Source organism: Alligator sinensis, unplaced genomic scaffold (genome assembly GCF_000455745.1).
Source record: "Alligator sinensis unplaced genomic scaffold, ASM45574v1 scaffold942_1, whole genome shotgun sequence".
In the NCBI taxonomy this organism is placed as follows: domain Eukaryota; kingdom Metazoa; phylum Chordata; order Crocodylia; family Alligatoridae; genus Alligator; species Alligator sinensis.
Window position 1 is genome coordinate 204,041 of NW_005843153.1, and position 6,975 is coordinate 211,015.

At 43.6% G+C, this 6,975-nt stretch overlaps 1 pseudogene; it reads left to right on the forward strand.

The window, feature by feature from the left end:
- Positions 1–2,014: 2,014 nt before the first annotated feature.
- The window catches only part of LOC102373446, a 32,415-nt pseudogene continuing 27,454 nt past the window's right edge, over positions 2,015–6,975 (forward strand).

Consider the following 6,975-nt stretch of genomic DNA (forward strand, 5'->3'; position numbering starts at 1 on the left):
GTGAATTTAGGATGTCAGAGTATCTAATGAGGCTGTTGCTGCAAATGAGAGAAGCCCCAGAAGAAATACCATCCAAATAAGAGACTTTCCGAATCAGTGGCTGAATCAACATAAAAAAATCAAAATCAAAACATTGGACTAGATTCTATTCCACTTTTTAGTACAATCCTACTCCACCCTACTCAGCTCCCTGAAAAACAGTTAATTCAAAAGTGACAAGAGACTTTGTGACTTTGTCTTAAGCTAAGATGATTGCATTTTACAAAAGTAGGCATGCTAATGTTTTTTTTTGTTTGTTTGTTTGTTTTTTCTGGGAACCTGAATGGTGATAGGAACACCCATAGACTCATGAGTCTATGTAAGCATCTAATACATAGAATAGGACCTGGCCCTTTTACCTTAGGTTAATCCCAAATTAATTGTTTTTAAAAACAGTAAAAGGAAAATATTATTTTCAGATCAAATTAATTGTTTGTTTCACCTTTGAGCATTTTTAATAAAAGCAGGGGGATGGATATACAAGAGGGCTTGGGTTCCTCCTGATTTCATACATTACAGGATACTCATCCCTTCCGAATTCAGAGCATCATTATTTAAACCTAGGTCATCTCTGTTCAAGGTAAATACCTTTATATTGGTCTGTCAGCTAACTTGCACCAGCCTGTCTTCCTTATCATCACTGTGTGCCTATATATGTGCTCTGACATGTTCTAATTAGAACGCACTAACATTGCCGCAGCCTCGCATGTATAATTCCCTGTGAGATTACAAATGGCTGCTGGGGGACTTTAACTAAAAGTCATCAAATGAGCTTTAGTTAAAGCATCTGATGGCCATTTTTCAATGCACGCAGGCTTAATACACGTGACGCTGCAGTGTTTTTTAATTCGCGCAGCTCTCCGGGAACTACTGTAATTAAAACGCCCCTCCACTAACAACCCAAGTAGATGAATAAGCAGCCTTTGTGACTATTGCCTACCATTCTACTTTGGAATCTTGGCTAAAAAACGTGAACAGGTCCTTTGGCAATGTCAACAAGTTAAACAATTTCTGATGTATTTTCTTCATTTCTATGCATTTAAACTAATAAAACCCAAATTGAGGAATAATGTCAGGCTGACAAAAATCGCATTTTTAAGTGAACACATATTTTGTAAAAAATCTCTCCCCAGCCATATCTGGGTTCTACCCTGACTTGCTCTGGGAGGAGGAAAGGCTCCGTGTGAACCTGCATTTTAGGAGATGCCAAGACCCTGTGGGTCACAGCTCAGAATCAGGACCAGGGAGTTCAGGATAGAGGCTCTTGGAATTGTCCCAGGCTGTCAGTGGGATATGTGTGTATGTTTGTACTTTGATGTGCTAGAAGTGGGAGTACCTGCCTGAGATCTGGGAACCTGAGGACTTTCTCTTGTGGGAATATGTCACACCCTTAGCCCTGAGACTAGATCAGTGGCCAGCTCCATGGTCAGTTTGTAGTTTATGGAGTTCCCTTTTTCCTTTGGCCCTCCCAGTGCACCTTTGCTGCAAATCAGAAGCTCCTATAGCTTCTGCTCCATCAACCTTTCAGTTCTGTCATTTGGTGTTCAGGACAGTTCCAATTCCCTCCCATTTGGATTTATTGTGGGATTCCCAGATGCAGTTGCCAAAATAACTTTATAATAATAATAATTGCCCTTTTGATCTCTAGAAAGGTCTGTGACATGGCAATCTTGCGTGTCAAACAGCAAGACGGTAGCAGGGGCAGAAGTAGAATCCACCCTTACTCTAACTAAGGGCAGTACTTCTTCCTTTCAGATTCCTAGTCAAAATATTTATAGATTTATTCACATAGCCAGTAAGACATAAAATATTTCTAAATATATCCACGACTTACATGAATGGGCATAATGCTCTGAGTTAAGTTTGCCAAACAATGTTTTGCCAAAAATGTTTGACCTAGGAAAGAGGAGGAGGAAGTTGTCTGTGTAAATCAGACCCTATAAAAGTTCCCCTGGGGGAAAATCTGTTCTGTCTTTGCACAGAAAGTTCCAAGGTAAGTGAATGGGGGTGCCAGGGCTTGCAGGAAGGGGCAAGCACCCCTACATTCCACACATCCCATTACATTCCTGTTCCTCTTAACTCTTGTAACCATGAAAGATTGCTTGTCATCTGGGATTTTAAATTTGCTTTCCAAGTCGCATATATATACTTTGGATTTATAAATCATCACTGGTGTTTTGTGCAGCAATAAGAAGGGAATGGCCATTTTTATTTTACAGTAACAGCCAGTTTCCAGCCTGTTCACCATCCATCTGGTATCACAAGGTAAGAGCCTGATTTGCCTACCCTTAGTGACAGAAAGCAATTCTCTTGTGTGGGATTTCTAAAGAGCTGAATTGACAATCACTGTATTCCCTGATTTTTATGACCACTGTAAAAAAAACACATTGTGTGCATAGGCTGCACTGCTAATAGGCATGTTCAACTGGCTCCTCCTCAAGCCTGTGAACATAGGCAACAACTTTTATGTTTGTCGCCGGGGGGGGGGTCAGGAACATGACGAACGTGTGGAAAGGTTTATACATTTCGGGTGACGGGCCTCTTTCTGAGGGAGACCAGGGTCCTCAGGCTCCCACATACTCAGCATTTCTGCCACTGACTAAGATTTTGGGTAGCTGATATTTGATGTTATCCTTTTGTTACACAGAAAAAAATTAATTAATGGCATTAGGGGGTTTGTCAGCATAGGCATACCCAGGAAGTAAAGTGGCCTTAATTCTATTATCTTAATCTCCAAAGTTTAATTAAATTGGGATGGACAGATTTCAATTTAATAGAGAATCGAGACTTTATTATCTAATGTGGCATCTGACTCATCTTAAATCCAACACCCCCGGCCATAACTATATAACTGGAACTAGAACTACATGAAGGGAAGTATATACCTGGAATACAGGAGAGAGGACATCAGAGGACTTTCCTAATCACTGGTCACAGTCTTGACTCCTCCAGGTCCCTCATGTAGAAATCTAATCAGGAACCGTAATAGATGGAGTAACATTCCCCACTGGAACTCTAGTAGCGGCACTTGATTTAGAGATCTGACTATGTAAGATGGAAATAAGGAATGAAAAGAGAACTATATAAGGAAAGAGAATAAAGACATAAGGGGGTTATCATGCAAAGCCCCTAATTAGTTTAAATGAATGAAAGAGCCCACTCTAGAGAGCAGTAGATGGGAGTGTGAGGGGCCACTTGAATCAAGGAAAGGAACAGAGGTAGCAGAATTCTGATGAAATATAAGGCAGCAGCATGCAAATGTTTCTGACATTTCTAGGCTTGAGCCATGAGTATAATGTATTTTCCCCCATTACAGTTTGCTGTCACTGCACCAAATAAACCGCAGCCATGTCTTCGGACGCCGAGATGGCCGTCTTTGGGCCGGCTGCTCTTTACCTCCGAAAGTCAGAAAAGGAGAGAATTGAGGCCCAGAACAAGCCTTTTGATGCCAAGTCATCTGTCTTTGTGGCGCATGCTAAAGAATCCTATGTGAAAGGCAGCATCCAGAGCAGGGAAGGAGGGAAGGTCACAGTCAAGACAGAAAAGGGAGAAGTGAGTAAACACAAGGAGCAAAGAGTATCATTGTGTTCCTCCTCTGTGCTCTTAACTGAGACAAACTGTTTTTTTTAATTGCCTTCACAGAGTCTCACCGTTAAGGATGATCAAATCTTCTCAATGAACCCTCCCAAGTATGATAAAATTGAGGACATGGCTATGATGACCCATCTCCATGAACCTGCTGTCCTGTATAACCTCAAAGAGCGTTATGCAGCCTGGATGATCTACGTAAGTGCAGGCTATAGCAGAAATTCGCTGCCTTTTTGGACTGAAGGTCATCCGTCAGTCTCTCTCTGCCACTTCCTGGCTCTTTGGTTTTTTCTCCTTCCAGATGCTTCCTCAGTCTCTGACCCCTCCATTCATGTCTTTCCCCCTTCTTTTCCTTCCCCCTCTCTCTTCCCTTTACCTATTGACATTTCACTTTCCTTCCCTGTTACTTACTAAATCCTTCCTTCATTGTGTGTCATCTCATCACCAGGGCTAGATTAACACAAAGGCAAACTAGGCACATGCCTTGGGCCCTGAGCTGCGGGGAAGCCCCCATCCTTCCCCCCGCTGCAGCGGCGCAAATGGCCCCACCCGCCTCTCTTCCCTTCCCCTCCCCTCCCCTCCCCTCCTCTGGACTTGCTGCCATGGTGGCTGCTTCCTAGCAGCGGCTCCAAGCAAGCCCTGTTCCCTGTGGGCGGCAGTGCCGGGGGGTGGGGGTCTAGATGGGCCTGGGGCCCACTATTTTGCATCGGGCCCACTAAACAGTTAGTCCAGCCCTACTCAGCCCCCTTGTGTCCCTTTATGATACTGACCCCCTCTCATCCCTCTGCTGATACTGTTCTTATTGTGTCTTCTCCTCCCTTTTTCATGGATGCTCCTCTCTGACTCTCTTTACAACTTTATGAGAGATTTATGTTGTGGGGAGTTGAGGGAGAGGCTTTTGTACTCCCATGAAAGACGAAGCCATGTTTTCTGGATGGATGACTGCTGTAGCTCATGGTGCAGATGAAATGCAGTCTCAGCATTTTCTCTGATGGTTTGCTAGCCAAGTAGGATGTGATTTTATTGTGTAACTAGGATTAGAGCAATCTCCCTTCCCTTTTCCTCCAAAATGTATGGCATGTCCCTGTTGCTAAGGCCAGCCCTTCTCCTCAGTAACTGGAAATAATCAGATGCAGAAACAGGGGAAAGGGCATCTTTTGGAATTCAAGTGCCTGCTGTGTTTAGTTGTCTTTGCTATGACGTGAGCCTGAGTTGCTCCTATCTTCAGAGCGTTTTCATGTGGGATTGCTCCACAGGTAGGAAGGCACTTGTTTAAACTTTGCTTTTCAGTTTCTAATATGCCTATAATAGTCATATTAAGACAACTGTATTATTTTTACAGACCTACTCTGGTCTCTTCTGTGTCACTGTCAACCCCTACAAGTGGCTGCCAGTGTACAACCCAGAGGTGGTCATGGCATACAGGGGGAAAAAGCGTCAAGAAGCCCCTCCCCACATCTTCTCCATCTCTGACAATGCCTATCAGTCCATGTTAACTGGTGAGTAACTCAGTCTCCTTAGAGGTGATTACATAGTACCAGGAGAAGCGGTGTCCTTGCAAGGAAATGAGGTTACAGTTAAAGTCATAAACAAAGTTCAAGGCAAGTAATGTGCAAACTGCATCAGAAGTATCAGGGATTCATCCAAACCAAAACTGATCCTGAACCCAACATCAATTCCACATTTAGAATTGTCTTAGTATTTCAACAGGAATCTAAACCAAGGTCTGTTTGCAATTCAGAAGGATAGTTATGAAAAAGTACTGCTTTTGTGCATCTGGCTCTGCACATTCTGACTGTAGGTGGACTCAGAAAAGAGAAGTGTGAAAATATCCAAAGAAAATCCCTTGCTTTGCACTTTACATATAGTTAATACTTGCCTACCAGAATTCTTCAACCCACTATGCCAGGAGTAGGACTACACACACACACACACACACACACACACACACACACACACACGTGCTTTTTGAACTGATCTCATAAAAATGTCATAAGTTGAAGATAGAATCATTGTTCTGTACTACCCATTTGTTGCGTGGAGATGTAAGCCACTTTCATTAAAAGAGAATTCTGTGAGATGGAAATGGTTATATAAGTTGACCTGAAGCTGACGTATCCTGTGACGCGCTCTATTGATCTCTCATACATTTCACAGTTTTTATCAGTTCCGTGGTGCTCAGAAACAATATTAAAAGTCACCTTTATTTTTTTCTCCTTCACAGATCGGGAGAATCAGTCCATCTTGATCACGTAGGTCAACTCCTTTGCTCTGGTCAATCTTTGTTTTGCCACCTGCAGCCAGATGAGCTGGCTGACTGTGTTCTCTGCTGCTTTGTTTTGCTTGACAGTGGAGAATCTGGTGCAGGAAAGACTGTGAACACGAAGCGTGTCATCCAGTACTTTGCAACAATTGCAGCTAGTGGGGAAAAGAAAAAGGAAGAGCAGCCGCAGCAGGCCGGCAAACTGCACGTGAGGTTTTGGAGATGCGATTAAATGCTCCATTTGTTTTAACACGTGATTTACAAAGAAATTTGACAATAACAATTGTTTTGCAGGGGACCCTTGAAGATCAAATTATCAGTGCCAACCCTCTGCTGGAGGCCTTTGGCAATGCCAAGACTGTGAGAAATGACAACTCCTCACGCTTTGTAAGTCTTAAGAGAATTGCATCTGGTCCAATTATTCCTATAAGTAGACTATGATAACATAAATCTAGGCTGAGAGTTAAAGCCATTTAAAAGTACCCACAGCAGCGTTTATGTTTGACTTACTTACCACATTTACCTGAATCCAAGACAACTTTGAATTTAAGATGACCTGCCCTCCCACAAAGCAGATTCTAGACATGGAAAATTATTAATTTATTAAAATTTTCCATATCTAGACTTGAATTAGTGGAAAGTTATCTTAAATTCACCCCCCTCCCACAACTATGGCAGAGAAAGCACTGGCAGCGGGCAAGGGGCCAAATCCTGCCCCTTGCCCCTTATTCTTTGCCCCCTTGCCTGCTGTGCTTGCTGCCCTTCTCCCTGTCCCCTCTGCCATTTGCCCCCCATAGTGCCTGCCCCCTCACCCCTTGCCCCCAGCTTTCTGCCTCCTGCCCCTTACCCCACCATTTATGTGTTTCATCTCCCCCACACCTCTTCCTCTGCCACTTATCTTTGGAGGAGTTTTGGCTGTCTCTGGTTCTGGCTCTGGGGAAGACAGCAGTGGTGGCTTCCTGGCCCTAGCCCCCCCCACCAGTCAAAAATAGCGGAAGCAGTTTTGGGCCTAGCTATGGCTGGAGCCAGAGTGTAAGGGAAGTTGGGGAGGAGAGGCTGGAGGGGCTAGCAAGTTTTTCCCCCTA